Here is a 17,717-nt window from a genome sequence, read left to right as displayed (position 1 = left end):
CTACCATCTCTAATATTGCAGCACCATTTTCAGCCTTATAACAATGTATCACTTGATCCAATATGGTATTATTATTATTATTATCTCTTTTATTCATTAAACATGAAACTCAGTCAACAGAACATTTAAAAATGTGTCACAAATATGATTGACTGGGACTAATGGTTGATACAAGTTGCTACCAGCGTTCTAGGTATCAACCAAGTATCTTCTTAAAATATATGATGTTCCAAGTAGCACAGTTTTTTGCAGTTCCACTGGTGTTATTGCAGGAAGCTGCAATTTCTTGATGTATTTTGTAAAATTCTTGGACATGGTACCAAATGTCCCGATGATAGTGGGTATCACTGTTACATGTTTTCCAGTGCGCTGCTCCCACAATCCATAGATGGGTTGTTTTCCTCTTGTCCTGACAGCCACTGAGTGAAAATTTCTTTAATTCTTTCCATCGTGCTGTGACCACGCTTCCATTTCCCATGGTCCTTCAGTCTTTTTTCACTCAGTCGCTGACAGGACTGAGGCATTCCTTCATGCTAGCACTTGTGCGTTTTTTAAATAGTTGCAGATAGGTAATTTTCTTTATTTTTGATTAATTTGTGTTCGGGTGGAGAGCTAAAGCTTCCTGGCCACTGCTGAGGCGTGCTTCGTGGTCCTGGGGCTCCAGGCCGCCACACGCCTTCCTTATCTGATCGGATTGCAGCAATCGGGCTTCTGTCCCTTCGGGGCGGAACTGCGTGGGTCTTATAGCTGCTGGTGTCGCAGGAGAACAGCTGGTGAGCCGGCTTGTTATCCCACACTTTTCAAGCGCTCTCCAGCTAGTGGCGGCTCCGGAGCCTCTGCACAGGCTCGTGTACGCTCCGAGGGGTATAGCTTCGCTCATTAGATGGTATCATTGTGAGGCGTCCTCCCTTTTCGTTCAGAAACAGTCACAGTCGCCATTTTGTTTTGAATTTTCATTTCAGCCGCCATTTTGAATTTCGCGGAAGGTGCAATTTCATCAATCCCGCCGTTTGCATCAGCTGAGAGGCGACAACCAGCAAAGCTATATCGGCGGCGGGGCGGCCTTGATCATTAACAGCCAGGTACAGGAGGCTATCGGGACCAGTTTGTTCTACGCCCTCGGCTCCAGTTTGGATGCAGTTTCAAGGGGCTTTTCACCGAGGGAGGTGTGGGTCATTCCCACTCCTTCTCCCTCATTCCCCTGCCTAGTCCGGGATCACCCTAAAGGATCCCTAGGATGGCGGATTCATCATTGTCATCCGACTTGTAGACTGAGGCCAGCCCGCACAGGTCTAAGAAAGTGGTCAAACAGTTAGCGGGCAAGCGGGCTGCGTCATCCAGCCGCAAGTCCCAGCAGGTCGGACATTCCACGGTCCCTGACAAAGATGCCCTCAGACGCCATAAGGCGCTTGAAAAACAATACAATAAAGCTAAGATGGCAGTGCAGGCCACACTAGAAATGAGAGATCCTTCACCCAAGCATCCTGCTCATAACCAGGGCACTTCATCACAGGGGAGTTGGCCGTGGCTGCCCAGTCACCTTCCGTATTGCAGTGCCGCTTGGAGGTGGTTAGGAACCCGTTGGGCCTATCCAGGGGAGTGTCTCTGTCATTGCCAGATGTCTCATCAGTTGGGGTGGTGCCGCCCCCTACCACACAGCGTCGTCAACCAAAGGCCACATTCACCCCCACGGCTGCGGGGCTCCGCTCCTCTGAGGGCTACTCAACTGGTGGCCAGTTGGATGTTCAGGCCTTGCTTTCCTCGGCCTTGTCCTCACTGCTGGTGGCGAGCATGCAGCAAGTGACATTGCCGCCCCCACAGCCACTGTCTACACAAGCGATTCCGTCTGTGAGGGTGCACTCTCCTCATCATGGAGAATTAGTGACCGCCGCTGAATCCGAACGTGAGGAAGAATTTCCTGAGGATGTGGAGTTGTCCAAAGATGAGGGCCTGCTTCCGGACACTCCGGCCTTTACGGGTTTGTTTAGACCGTCGTTGTTTAAATCTCTCCTGCATAAGGCCCGGTTGACAACGAATTTCGAGAAAAGTGACACCTCCACTTCAGAGTCCCACTCTCAAACAGGGCCTCATAATTCACTGTTCCGTGTATCCAAGCAAGACAAGGATTTTATTCCTTGTCCCCAGCTTTTTACGGAGGTTATTCGCTCCCTGTGGTCTCAACCTGGTTCACTGATGGCGCCCAGAAACCAGGACAAAAAGTTGTTTTGCGCGGCCCCTGAACTGGAGGAGCTTCTTGCATTACCATCTGTGGATGCCCCAGTGGCCGGCTTATCCTCACCGTCTCCCATCTTGACGAACTCATTGGACGGACTTAAGTCTGAGGAGCGCAAAGCTGAATTGGCTTTCTGCAAGGCACACCAGGCGGCGGCCTGGGCGATAAAAACAGCCATGGCCACGTCTTTCTTTAACAGGGCGGCCTTGATTTGGCTCAGGCAACTCCAGGAATGTCTCCCTCCGGAAGAAACCCGGTGGCACTAGGACATTAACAAGATCGTGGCATTTTTGAAGAACATTCAAAAATGAATCACAAATACCATTGACTGGTATAATGGTTGATACGGGTTGCTGCCAGCGTCGTAGGTATTAACCAAGTACCTTCTTAAGATGTACGATGTTCCAAGTAGCACAGTTTTTTACAGTTCCACTGGTATTATTGCAGGAAGCTGCAATTTGTTGATGAATCTTATAAAATTCTTGGACATGGTACCAAGTGCCTTGATGACAATGGATATCAATGTTACATGTTTCATCCATAGCCATGTAGTTTTGATGGCCAGGTCATGATATTTCATGATTTTTTCATGATGATGATGATGATGAAGATTATCAAAAAGTCATGGGAACATAAAGTGGAAAAAGTTGTTGAAAATGAGAAGGTGAAGATTTTTTGGGACTTTCAAATACAGACAGATCGTCATTTGGAACACAACACGCCAGATATCATGGTTGGTGAGGGCCAAAGCGTACAGTTTATTGATATCGCCGTAGCAGGAGATGCCAGAATCAAAGAAAAAGAACTGGAAAAAAATCACAAAATCACTGGCCATCGAAACTACAAGATTATGGATGAAACATGTAACAGTGATACCCATTGTCATTGGGAGACTTGGTACCATGTCCAAGAATTTTACAAAATATATCAATAAATTGCAGCTTCCTGCAATAACACCAGCAGAACTGCAAAAAACTGTGCTGCTTGGAACTTTGTACATCTTAAGAAGGTACTCCCTGCTGCGTGGCAGCGGCCCTGGCTGAGTTCCTCAACGTCATAACCGGGGTGGCGGTTGAGACCCCCAGGCTTTTGGTCATGGGGGATTTCAACCTGCCGTCCATCGGTGAAACGTCAGAGGTGGCTCGGGAGTTCATGGCTTCCATGACAGCCATGGACCTGACCCAGTTAATTCATGGCCCTACTCATATAGGAGGACACACTCTGGACTTGGTTTTTGTCTCTGGTCAGTGGTTGAATGGCCTAGATACAGGGGATATAGTCATTGAACCCTTGTCATGGTCAGACCATTCTCTCCTTAGACTTGACTTCCTGACCACTACACCCCGCTGCAGGGAGGCGGAACCAACCAGATGGATCCGCCCCAGGCGCCTGATGGATCCTGATAGGTTCCAAATGGAACTTGGGCCATTCCCTGAGACTCTGGCTCACAACTTGTCGGAAGACCTGGTCGCTGCCTGGGATAGGGCGGCCGCTGGTGCTTTAGATCGGGTCGTGCCTTTGCGGCTTCTGACCCGGCGCTGAATTGGCCCAGCTCCTTGGTTCTCCGAGGAGCTGAGGGAGATGAAGCGCCGGAAAAGACGCCTAGAGAGTAGTTGGAGAGCTAGTCGTTCTGGATCTGACCAAGCACTAGTGAGGTCTTATATCAAGACCTACTTAGTGGTGATAAAAGCGGCGAAGTGTAACTACTTTTCCACTCTTATCGTGTCGGCAGATAATCGCCCAGCCGCCCTGTTTAGGGTGACCCGCTCCCTTCTCCATCTGGGAGCATGGGAAGACCCCTTGCAAGGGCGTGCTGAGGATTTTGCGTGTTATCTGCACGATAAAATCACTCAAATTTGGGACGGCTTGGACTGACTGGGTGGAATCAGGCGAGGTGTTATGAGACTGAGACTGTTATCTGGGAAGAGTTTGATCCTGTGACTCCAGAGGACGTGGACAGGATGCTGGGGAGGTTGAACGCAACCACATGTTTATTGGATCTGTGTCCCTCCTGGCTGGTGCTGGCTACCCGGGAGGTTACACGAGGCTGGCTCCAGAGGATTATAAACGCTTCTCTGAGTGAGGGCTTCTTACCTCCCACCTTGAAAGAGGCGATGGTGAGGCCCCTTCTCAAGAAGCCTTCTCTGGATCCGGCTGTTTTGCCAAATTATCGTCCTGTTTCCAACCTTCGCTTTGTGGCGAAGGTTGTCGAGAGTGTGGTGGCACGACAGCTCCCACAGTACCTGGATGAAACTGTCTGTCTGGATCCATTCCAGTCCAGCTTCAAGCCTGGGTACAGCACGGAAACGGCATTGGTCGCGTTGGTCGATGATCTCTGGAGGGCTCGGGACAGGGGTTGTTCCTCTGTCCTGGTCCTATTAGATCTCTCAGCGGCTTTTGATACCATCGACCATGGTATGCTGTGCCGGCTGGAGGGTTGGGAGTGGGAGGCACCATTCTACGGTGGTTCTCCTCTTATCTCTCCGACCGGTCGCAGTCCGTATTGGCTGGGGGGCAGAGGTCGACCTCGAGGCACCTTGTTTGTGGGGTGCCGCAAGGGTCGGTCCTCTCGCCTCTCCTGTTCAACATTTATGTGAAGCTGCTGGGTGACATCATCCGTGGATTTGGGGTGCAGTGCCATCTGTACGCTGATGATACTCAGCTGTACATCTCCACCCCAGACCACCCCAACGATGCCCTTGAAGTGATGTCCCGGTGCCTGGAGGCCGTGCGGGTCTGGATGGGGAAGAACAGGCTCCAACTCAACCCCTCCAAGACGGAGTGGCTGTGGCTGCCTGCGTCCCGATATAGCCAGCTAGTGCCATCTCTGGCTATTGGGGGCGAGTCATTGGCCCCCACGGAGAGGGCTCGTAACTTGGGCGTCCTCCTGGATGCACGGCTGTCTTTAGAAGAGCATATGATGGCCGTGGCCAGGGGGGCTTTCTATCAGGTTCGCCTGATCCGCCAGTTGCATCCCTTTCTGGATCGGGACTCCTTATGCACGGTCATTCATGCCCTCGTCACCTCTCGCCTGGACTACTGCAATGCTCTCTACATGGGGCTCCCCTTGAGGAGCACCCGGAGGCTCCAGCTGGTCCAGAATGCAGCCGTGCGGGTTATTATAGGGGTGACAGTGCGCGAGCTGCACTGGCTCCCGGTGATCTTCCGGGTGCGCTTCAAGGTATTGGTTCTCATCTTTAAAGCGCTCCATGGCTTAGGGCCCGGGTATTTACGAGACCACCTTCTGCCACCGATAACCTCCCACCGGCCAATCCGCTCCTACAGAGAGGGTCTCCTCAGGGTGCCGTCGGCCAAGCAATGTCGACTGACAACCCCCAGGGGGAGAGCCTTGTCTGTTGGGGCACCCGCCCTCTGGAATGAGCTACCTCCAGGAATACGACTGATCCCGGACCTCCGTACTTTCCGTCGAGCTTTGAAGACCTTCCTATTTCAGCAAGCCGGGCTGGCTTAAAATTTTAATGGGTTATTTTATGGGCAAAGGGTTTTAAATTTTGGGAAGCCAATTTGATTTAATTCTGTTTTAATTCATCTTAATTTTTATATTGTATGTATTTTAATCTTGGCTGTTCACCGCCCTGAGTCCTTCGGGAGAAGGGCGGTGTACAAATTTAATAAACCTAAACCTAAACCTAAACCTACTTGGTTGATACCTAGGATGGTGGCAGCAACCCGTATCAACTATCAGTGCCAGTCAATAATATTTGTGATACATTTTTAAATGTTCAGTAGATTGAGTTTCATGTTTAATGAATAAAAGATAATAATAATAATAATAATAATAATAATAATAATAATAATAATAATAATAATACAATGATAATTGTAAATCTTAAGAAGATACTTGGTTGATACCTAGGATGCTGGCAGCAGCCTGTATCAACCATTAGCACCAGTCAGTGGTATTTGTGATACATTTTTAAATGTTCAGTAGACTGAGTTTCATGTTTAATGAATAAAACAACAACAACAATAATAATAACAGCAACAATCCCCAGTGAAGTATTACCTTGACGTGGTTGTGGGGCTTGAGTGCTTTGAGGAAGATGAGAGCTATGCCAGAGGTTCAACCATACTGGACATGTCTCATCAGAGGAGTCAGACAAAGAGTGTCTCTCCCATAAAAAAATATAGTGAGATGTACATTTCAGAAAGCCATACCAGCTCGGATGTCACCCGGGTTAACAAGGTCCTTGCTAGATTTTGGAGTTCCTGGATATCTGGTGAAAAATGGGCTACAGGACTGTTGGCTGAGCAACCAGGGCTAGCAGCTACAAAACTACTGGAAGAAAAGGTGTTTACCTGTCACAAATATACAGTGATTGAAAACAAAGACATATTGATCTATTATTACAGATCAAGTCTACAAGAAGAGGATATTTGAAATGAATGCACCAGTTCTGGAAAGAACAACATCCAGAATCAGAAATAACAGAACAGAGGCTAGCAGACCAACATTGATTTATAATACGAAATAAAGTATTCACAGAAGCAGAATTGGAAGAACTGCAAAAGTTTACCCAGGACAAAGAAACCAGAGCCTTGCCAGAAATAACTCAGAATATAGAGACAAACCAGGGGGAGTTGGCAGTAGAGGAATCCAGCAGAGAAACTCCTAGCTTGCTGCAGAGTGATTCAGGAATGGGTAATCGAAGTCCAATCTGCCCAGAGACTGAGACTTGAAGTTTAGGCCACAACTCCCTGTGACTGCTTCCTGTCCCAGTTTTTGTCTCAGTCCATCTGAGAAGAGACATCTTTGGCAGTTGCTCTTCGTTTACCAATTCCTGAATCATCTAACAGGTTCTATTTTTTTTTCCCTAAAAAATCTTAGCATTTATTGCCTGGAGTGCTGGCCACATCAGTCTAGGCTGATAAAACTGCCTCCACCCATCCAGGGAAGATCCCCTGGGGCTCAGGCCTTCAGGCCTTGTCTTCTATTTTAGTATTTATTACCTGGAGTGCTGGCCACATCAGTCTAGGCTGATAAAACCGCCTCCACCCATCCAGGGGAGAGCCCCTGGAGCTCAGGCCTTCAGGCCTTGTCTTCTATCTCACGATAGAAGCCCCCTACCCCCCCATGCTTCCCTCAACGCAGCCCGCCGCCGCCGCCTCCCTTGCACTTCCTTCCAGCGCTATTTGGGGCTGACCGTTGCTGCTAGAGCATTCTCCCTAACATTGGGAGCCTTTTCGCACAGCAGCTTGCCACAAGGCGTCCTTGCTGGGCGGTGGCCATCTTGCTTCTACAATTGTGGCCGCCATTTTGCTTTTGGGCATTTGCGGCCGCCATTTTGTTTTCTGACTTTACGGTCGCCATTTTGTTTTCTGGCATTGCGGCCGCCATTTTGCTTTTGGGCATTGTGGCCGCCATTTTGTTTCCTGACCTTGCGGTTGCCATTTTGTTTTCTGGCATTTGTTTTTGGCAGTCATTACGGCCGCCATTTGTGCCAGTTCTCAGGCAATCTGAGGCTGGCAGGAACGTTTGAGCTGATTTTCAACTATTCCAACCATCTGCAGCAGCTCCTCAAGCAGTTCCTGTGGGGGCAACATCGGCCTGGCTGCAGCTGGCAAGTATTCTACCCAGGGGATAGCCCAGCCTGTTGGGGGGGGGCTAAGGTGCAGGCAGCACGCAGGCTTGCCCTGTGTAAGCCGCCCTTGAAGGGTCTCTGGTCGTTCTACTCTTCTAAACCTATCCAGAAGCCCCTATTTCTGTATCATGGCAGACAAGTCCAGAGATCATGGAGAAGCCTCTGCTCACAAGAAAACTTCATGCAAATCCAAGCATGGTAGCAAGGCCCCACAATTGTCCAGCGCTGACTTAAAAGACATGGAACGCAGACAAAAGGCTATGGAAAAACAAATTTCTCTCGTGGAAAAGAGGCGAAAGCAATTGGAATCTGTTCCCAAATCCAGTGAACAGCCTGTATCTCATTCTTCACCACAGGATTCTCTCCAACCCTCTCCACAGGCTCCCTTGCAGACAGTTACTGGGGGTCTCTCCCCAAGTCCTGCACCCTCAGAGTTAGTAAGATGAGCAACCCCTTCGCCTGTGCTCCTAGCGAGCAGAATCCAGGGCCCAGCAAACCTACAGAGCCTCCTGAGGCCTAATTATCTGACTTGCCAGAAGGCCTTCAGTTACTTATTTCCAGGGTCATTTCATTAGGTATTGCTGAGGGCATTCGTAGTCACAGATCCACCTATCTGGTATCTGACTACCTTGGCAAACAGGCCTCTTCCTCTCCACAGGCTAGTCTAACTGAGCCCTCTCACTATTCTCACTCCCCATCCGAGGGCAGTGTTGACGCAGTGTCAGAGGAGGAACCCCTAAGGGACCCTGACCTGTCTGAAGACAAAGAACCCGATCTGCCGGACACCCCGGCTTTCACGGGCCTTTTTCCTGCGGGGCTTTTTAAATCATTGCTTTGCAAGGCCATAGCTACAGCTGGCCTACAGGATGAGGGTTCCTCTGAGCAAGCTGACTCACAAGGGAAACACCAGGGGATTTTCTCTGAGCCAATTTTAAGACAGCTCTGCATTCCGGCCCCCAAACTTTTCAGGGATGTGGTTCAGAATCAATGGACCAACCCTGCTACACTCCCTACACCCAGCTCTTCTGACAAAAAAATTTACAACATGGCCCCCTCGTTCAACCAGCTGCTTCAAGTCCCTTCAGTGGACCTACACTCCCCTGCGCCATAGGCTACAGGGGATCCTTCCGAAGGTCTACGACCGGAGGACAAAATGTTTGAGGCTTCCTTTCGCAAGACCCATCAGGCGGCCGCCTGTACCATCAACGCAGCCACTGCGGCCTCCTTTTATAATCACTCAGCCATTCTATGGCTGCAGCAATTACAATCTAAATTGCCCCCCTCTGAGGTCCGTCTGCACTAGGATCTCAACAAGATCCTCGCCACTACCTAATTCTCTGCAGATGCGACCTCAATGCAATGAAATACAGCTTCAGGGCCTTAGCTTCCACCATTACCTCAAGGAGGTTTCTGTGGCTCAAATCTTGGTCCGCAGACATTCGAGCCAAGTGTCGCCTGGCTTCGACCCCCTACAGGGGGAACCAGTTGTTTGGACCAGCTCTTGACCCTCTACTAATAGAGGACATGGACAGACGCAAGGTATGGCCCTCCATTACCAGAAGGGCCAATAGGCGGGCTGCCCCTTATTCTCACAGGCAATCGGTTCACTTTAACCTCCAGGAAGGGCAGTATCAGCACCAACCATTGCTGCAAGGTCAATTTCGGCAGCAGGACAGGCAGTCCTTTCGCTTCAGGGGTTGTCAAGGCGCCTCTCAGAGACGCCCATTTCATGGGACTGGTGGCCGCCAGTTCTGCAAGCAATGATGACACATCAGCTCCCCCAATAGGAGGTCGCTTGAGCCTCTTCTTAGACCAGTGGGAAACAACAACAACGGACTCTTGAGTCCTCAGCACCATCAAATTCGGTCTCCGGTTAGAGTTCCTGTCCAGCCTCCCGAACCAGTTCGTAACCTGCCCGGTCTCCCGACACCCCGCCAGACGAGCTCGCATGGAAGAAACTATTCACCACCTCCTCTCCATCAAAGCCATAGAGGCCATTCCCGCGGGTCAAAGGAAACTGGGTTATTACTCCCTCCTATTCGTGGTACTGAAGCGTTCGGGGGGCTGGAGAGCGATCCTCGATCTAAAGAACCTCAACTCCCACTTAGACTACAAGAGGTTCAAGATGTGTTCCCTCAGGTCCATCCTCAAGGGAATCTGTCAAGGGGACTTTCTGGCCTCGATCGAACTCTCTGAGGCCTACCTACACATTCTGACCGCATCCGAAATATCTCTGGTTTAGCTATGCGGGGAGGCATCTGCAGTACCGCGCCTTGCCCTTCGACCTGGCATCGGCCCCCCGCAGTTTCATAAAGATCTTAGCTGCCCTGATTGCCAAACTACGGTTAAAGCCAGTACGGTTGCAGGCATATCTTGACAACATATTACTACAGGCACCCTCGGTTCAGAGGGCCCGACACGACATACAGCTAACCCTTCACGCATTAAGGACACACGGCTTTCTGTTAAACTTCCCAAAAAGCCACCTAGATCCAGTCACCAGTCTCATACACCTGGGGGGACTTATAAACACCACCACGGGGGAGGTTTCCCTGTCTCCCGACAGAAGGACAGCCATAAGGGATCTGATAGCTCAGGTACTACGGGAACCCAGGGTTCCGCTGGAAACCTTGGCCTCACTACTAGGGAAGATGGTGTCTTGCCACCAAATAGTGCCCTGGGCCAGTCTCCACCTTCGCAAGCTCCAGTGGTTCCTTCTCCCCTTTCAACGGGACAAATCATCGAACTCCCGGACCCACGTTCGGGTCCCGCTCGCTGTTCGCCGCTCCCTCCACTGGTGGACGTCCTCTGCCCTCGACAAGGGAACGGTGTTTCGGGAGCCCCATCGGATGACCATTACATCAGACATCAGCCTCTTCGGCTGGTGGGCTCACCTTGGCCAACAGATGACGCAGGGCCGCTGGACCCTCCAGGACCTCCAACACAACATAAACTGGTAAGAACTGAGGGCCATCCATCTTGCCCTCAGGCACTTTCACCACCCAGTAAGAGGTCAACACGTTCTAGTGCTGACAGACAACACTATGGCGAAAGCAACAAGGAGGCACCAGGTCGAAGCAGCTGATGAAGGAAGCTCACCGCCTCGGGAGATGGGCGGAGGCAAACTTCCTGTCTCTGAGAGCGGATTACATAGCCGGTGGTTCCAACATGCAAGCGGACTTCCTCAGCAGGACCACCATCGACAGCTCCAAATGGCGCCTCCACCCGGCTCTCTTCCGGGAGATCTGTTTTCGCTTCAGACAACCGCAAGTAGACCTCTTTGCATCCCACCTCAATGCACATCTCCCTCGCTACATCACGAGGTTCCTGTTCCCGGGGGCGGAAGGGACCAATGCACTCTGCTGCAACTGGCCCCCGGGTCTTCTATAAGCCTTCCCACCCCTGCCCCTGAACCCAGCGGTCATCCGCAAGATCATCGGGGAGGGGGCGGAGGTGATCCTGGTGGCACTGCACTGGCCGCAGAGACCATGGTTCACGGACCTCGTCTTTCTCTCCATTTCACCACCTTGGAGAATTCCAGTTTGGAGGATCTCACTTAGCCAGGAGGTCCTTCTACATCCGGAACTGCAATTGCTCTACCTGACCGCCTGGCATTTGAAGGGGTCCTCCTGAAGCAGTGACATTATTCACACAGGGTCATCCCAACCATGCAGGCAGATCGCAAACCATCTACAATCCGGATATACAATCACACTTGGCAGGTATTTATTCGCTGGTGCTCTGCGTGCAATATTAAACCTGTTTCAGCCTCTGTTCCACAGGTGATGGAGTTCGTGCAGGATGGTCTCGACAAAGGGCTAGTTCATAGCACCATCAGACACCACGTGGCTATCCTTGCCACGGTCCTGACAGCCAGGGAAGGAGAGTCGCTTGCTCTACATCCCGACATCCGCAGGTTTCTCAGAGGGGCCAGTAACCTTCGCCCTCCAGTGACCCACCGTTATCCCATGTGGGATTTACCTAAGGTGTTGAGGGCACTCACAGAGCCACCATTCGAGCCTTTACAAATGGCTAGTCTTCACCTTCTCTCCCTGAAGGTGGTCTTCCTGGTAGCTATCACATCAGCACGGCACATATCTGAGTTTGCGGCTCTATCAGTTAGATCCGACCTCTGCATATTCCACCCAGACACGGTAGTCTTACTTCTGGATCCATCATTCATTCTCAAGGTTAACTCCTGGTTCCATAGGGTCCAAGAGGTCCTCTTGCCAAACTTTTGTCCCAGGCCGTCCCATGCCTTGGAACGAAAGTGGCATACCTTGGATGTGCGGAGAGCACTTAAAATATATATCTGCCGCACTGCGCTCTCCAGGAAGACTGAGGCTCTCTTTGTTTCTTTTCAACCCACTTCTATTGGCAACCAGGTGACATCGGCCACTATTGGTCGGTGGATCAGAGTGTGCATCACCCGTGCCTACGAATGCTCAGCACTGCCACCTCCTGGGCACATCACTGCACGCTCCACTCGTAGTGCAGTGACCACTGCTGCTTGGGCCACACAAGCTTCCCTTGAGGAAATTTGTCGGGCGGCTACCTGGGCCTCTCCTTCGCCTTTCATCAGGCACTATAAGCTCGACGTCTTCGCCTCAGCCGAGGCGTCTTTCGGAAGGAGGGTTCTTCAACAGGTTGCCACAGCCAGGGGTGATCCAGGACCTTCGGCTTCCCGCCCGTAGTTCTGCAGGCTTGGGTATGTCCCATTCCTGAACCACTCTGCAGCAAGCTAGGAGAAGAGGCATTTGTCTCACCTTTAAACGCCAATTCTCTCTAGCTGCAGAGTGGTTCAGCCCCACCCTTTTCGCTGGGGCCTGGGATGTGTACCTACTAATGTTTCTGTTCCAGATTCTCTTTCAGGCTTTTCTTCACTGAAAACTGGGACAGGAAGCAGTCATAGGAAGGTGTGGCCTAAACTTTAAGTCTCAGTCTCTGGGCAGATTGGACTCCAATTACCCATTCCTGAACCACTCTGCAGCTAGAGAGAATTAGCGTTTAAAGGTAAGACAAACACCCCTTTTTATTTGAAAACCAGGCACCCTCTCCTCTGCCTAAGGATGAACAAAGCCCTCTAACTAAAGAAGTAAAGGAATTAAAACAAAAAATAACTGAGCATCTAGAACATCATAAAAACATCAGAATAAGCCTGCCTGCATTGAAGCTTGTTCCAAAGAAACAGCTAGTACAAGCATTAAAAGATGCAAATACTCAATATCAAGTATAAGCAGCAACTCACTGCAAGAAACAAATCAACTAATGTATAACACAACTGCAGTTATAACTGAATACCTGGGATGCAAAATCAATAAAGAAGAAGAAAAAACAGAACAGTGCACCACAAAAATGGAAGCTTAGACTGGAAAATAAGATCAGCAAGTTGAGATCAGATGCAAGTAATCTAGAACAGATGAAAGAAAAGAAGCTGAAGAACAAGAAGATCAAAGAATACCTAATCAAGAAATACCACTTAGAAACAAGGAAGATCAAGGAAACACTAGAAATAATAAAGCAGCAAAACAGCTATAGCCAAAAAAAAAAAAGCTATAACCAAAAAGATCAGCGGATACGAAGCTTGAATTGCAAATTATAGGCAAAATCTCCAATTTCAATCCAAATCAGAAAGGTTTCTATCAATCTATCAATGGAGAAACAGCAGTGAATCAGTCAGTACCTGACAAGGAAGAAACTGCAGTTTTGGGTGCAGATATGGGATAACCCAAAGAAATACAACAAGGACTCAGCTTGATTAAAAAAGGTGGATAAGAATAAAAAAGAAGTTGAAATGGAAGAACTAGTAATAACAGCAGAAATGGTAGAGAAAAAAGCAGGAAAAATCAAGAATTGATCAGCACCAAACAAAGATGAATTGCATGGTTTTTGGTTGAAACATCTATCTGGTCTATACCCATTCTTGGCCAAGCAGTTTAACAACCTACTACAAGGAGGGAAATTGAAAAGTGGTTAACATCTGGGAAAACCTACCTGATAATGAAAGATCCAGCAAAAGGATAGCACCAGGCAACTACAGGCCAATGACCCGATTACCAACAAGTTTCAAATTGCTAACTGGTATGGTAGCTGATGCAGTCCAACAACATCTAGTTGAAAACAATCTCTTTCCACCTGAACAGAAAGGAAACCGCCCCAATAGTAGAGGAACAAAAGATAATTCCTAATTGACAAAATGATTTTGGAAAACTGCAAGAGAAGGAAGACCAACCTGAATGTACTGTGGATTGACTACAAAAAGACATTTGTTTCTCTGCCACATGATTGGATAATCAAATGCCTAGAAATAACAGGAGTCTGTAGAAACATCAGAAACTTTCTGCAAAGATCGATGGCACAATGAAATATACAGTTGCAGGTCAATGGTGAGAGACTGGGAGCAGTTAATATCAAGAGAGGAATTTTTCAAGGAGATTCACTATCACCACTACTATTTGTCATTGCACTGTTTCCTCTGTCAACACTTCTGAATAACTCAGGCATGGCTATCAAACATCAAAAACATCTGCCAGACTATTCCACCTCCTTTACATGGAAGATCTGAAGTTGTATTGAAAAACTCCATCTGAAATAGAATCATTGCGCAACATTGTTCATATATATAGCCAAGATATTGCAATGGAGTTTGGATTGGACAAATGTGCAATACTCACTATCAAACAAAGAAAATAGTGAAAAATGAAGGAATCAAGATGCCCTACGAAAATATCATTAAGAGTCTAGATGAGGATGATTACTATAAATACCTGGTTATCTTTCAAACTGACAACATCAAACACACTGAAGTCAAGAAAAAGATTGGAGGTGAATACATGAATAGAGTGAAGAAGATCTTAAATCCAAACTAAATGGATGAAATACTATCAAGGCATTCAACACCTGGGCAATACCAGTCATTAGATACACAGCTGGAATAGTGAACGGACTCAAGCAGAACTAAAAACAATGAATAGGAAGACCAGAAAAATAATGACAATGAATCATGCCCTTCATCCTTGCAGTGATATTGATAGACTCTATCTACCAAGGCAAATAGGTGGGCATGGAATGTTGCAAGTACATCAGATGGTTGAAGAAGAAAAAATGGAAGAATATCTGAAGGACAATAATGAAGATGCATTGAAGGCTTACTGACTACTGGCATACAAGAAAGACCAAATGAAGAACAGAATGGAGGCATGGGAAGACAAAGCACTACATGGCCAGTACATTAACAAAAATAGCAGGGAAAGCAGATAATAACAAGACCTGGCAATAGCTAAGAGAAGAAAAGTTGAAGAAAGAAACTGAGGGACTAATTCTGGCTGCACAAGACCAAGCCTTAAGGACAAATATATACAAAACCAGAATTGAGAAGAGATCAACAGACAGTAAGTGCCATCTATAAAAAGAAGCTGAGGAAACAGTGGACCAGCTGGTAAACTGCTGCAAGAAGATTGCACAGGCAGATTACAAGCAGCGGCATGACAAAGTAGCAGCAATGATGCATTGGAAGATCTGCAAGCAAGAACTGGTGGGACCATAAAATAGAGAAAGTCATAGAAAATGAAGAAGTTAAATTGCTTTGGGACTTTAGAATTCAAATAGACAGGCATCTGTCACATAAACCCCAGACTTAACAATTGTTGATAAGAAAGACAAAAAAGTGGATGTGGCAGTGCCTGGAGTCAGCAGAATAGAAGAGAAAAAATTGGAGAAGATAACAAAATACAAGATACAAAGATCTACAAATAGAAATAGAATGACTGTGGCAAAGGCAAGCAAAGGTAATACCACTAGTAATAGGCCCCTTGGATGCAATTCCAAAACAACTGGAGCACCTCTTGAACACCATAGGCATTGACAAATTTGCCATCAGTCAATTGCAGAAGGCTGCTTTACTTAGAACAGCTTCCATCCTGCCACAATATTTGTAACACCATCAAACATCCAAATCTGCCTATCCCAGGTCCTTGGTAAGGACTCGATAGGTACACAAAAATGCCAAACACAGCCTGAACATCTGGCTGACTATGCGATTAATAATGATGATGATGATGATGCTTTAGGGGGAAGATATTTTCTTTCTGATGCTATTGATAAAAATGTATGAAAATTAATGTGGAAGAATGATTAATGTTGGCCTTAAGAGACTATGATACACATCCCTATTTGGGAAAGGCAAAATATAATCATAAGAAAATAATAAGAAACATAATATAATAAAAATGAGGATAAGAAACACAGAAGGTATAATTTATTTTAAGAATCCTGTGAACAGGTAATCCTTGACTTAATCATTTCTTTAACAATAGTTTAAAATTAGAGTAAGGCTGAAAAAAGTGACTTATGGAGTGATCCTTACATTTACAATGCTATAGCATCAGTGTTGTGGCTCCGTTATCTGAGCCTGTGTCATCGGCAGGAGAGGACTCCGAGAATGAAGGAGAGGAGTTGGCAAGGCCTCCCTCTCCAGGACCCTCCTCTCTGGCAATGCCTTCAGTGTCCGCCGAAGGGCAAGAGATAGGGCCGGGGCCAAGCACGTCCACGCAGCCACAGATGGACAGTGATGAGGGTAATGAGTCTTTGCTGGATCCACGCCAGTGTCGCAGAGATAAGCGCACGCAACAGAAGAAAAGGCGTGCCCGAGATTAGGCTGAGTCACTGGACGACACCCCACAGGATATAAAAGGGAGCGTGGTGGCCAGTCAAACCTTGTGATGAACAAAGCTGAAAGCTTCCACACCATTCTGCATTGCCGGACTTTTTGCTATAGACTTTGCTGGATTATCTCCGGACTTGATTGACTCCGTAATTATTGAGCTGTTTCTTTTGATGTACCAGGAGTGGGGAGAAGTTATCTCTCCTCTTCGTAAATAATAAACTCTTGGCAGGCAGCCACTAGGTTGTTGCCAAGTTCCGTTATCATAAGGAAAAGGATTTTGCCAGCTGGTTTGGTCTTTAACTCTTGAATGTCTGTTGGTGTGTGTGCGTGTAGTTGGGGACAGAACAGTCCCCATAATCAGGGCATCAGAATTCAGACATTTAGCAACCACCATGTATTTATGTTAGTTGCAGCATCCCAGGGTCATGTGTCATCCTTTGATACCTTCTGAGAAGCAAAGATAGACAGAAGCCAGATTTAATGACAGTAGCAAAATACAATTGCTCATAATTTGTTTAAAGATCACATTACTTATTGAGGGAAGTTTCAATCCCAACTCTGGTTGTAAATCAAGGATTACCTACATTGCAAATCTATGTTTTCATTTTATATCTTCTTTAAAGATATAAATTTATACACTTCTTTAAGTTAAATGATGCAGAAGCAATGCAAGTAAACCTTGGGTTACAGTGGCAATTGGGACTAGAATTTCCATAACTAAATGATGTGTTTGTATAGAGCAATGTGATGTGACTGCATCACTTAGCAATGGCAATCATCACAATCCTGGTAGCTGTTGTAATCACTGGACTGTGCAAGACTTGGGAATTGTAGGCAAGCAGATCATTGGGTGAGAATTACTGGCAAGTGAGTTAATGCCACAGGGATGAGTGGGTGGCTATGCATAGGAGGGTATGCAGATCCTATGAGAGTGGTGGTTGTTTTAGAAGTGGGAGATCCTATATGCTAGGGAGTGCAAGTGGGTGGGCAAAAAAGTGGGAGTGACTTCTGATACTGTTTTCCTGCTGGTTTCCTCATTGACTTTGCTTGTAAGAAGCAGGGAAGGTCAGAAATCACAACGTATGACTACAGGTTCAGGTGATGCAATGGTGAATTGGATGCCAAATGTCAAATTCACGATCATGGGAACGCTAGAACAGCCAAAATTCTGAAGACCTATTGTAAATCTCCCTAATTCAATGTCATCATAATTTTG

The 17,717-nt window shown here is 47.6% G+C and overlaps 1 protein-coding gene across 12 annotated transcripts in view; it reads left to right on the top strand.

The window, feature by feature from the left end:
- Positions 1 to 17,717, top strand: part of ATP2C1 (ATPase secretory pathway Ca2+ transporting 1) — a 139,463-nt gene that overhangs the window by 82,735 nt on the left and 39,011 nt on the right. The window lies entirely within an intron of this gene.

This window comes from Pantherophis guttatus, chromosome 4, assembly GCF_059756535.1.
Source record: "Pantherophis guttatus breed Tessera chromosome 4, ASM5975653v1, whole genome shotgun sequence".
Lineage (NCBI taxonomy): Eukaryota > Metazoa > Chordata > Lepidosauria > Squamata > Colubridae > Pantherophis > Pantherophis guttatus.
Note: the sequence above shows the minus strand (reverse complement) of the source record. Positions and strands in the feature narration are given on the sequence as shown.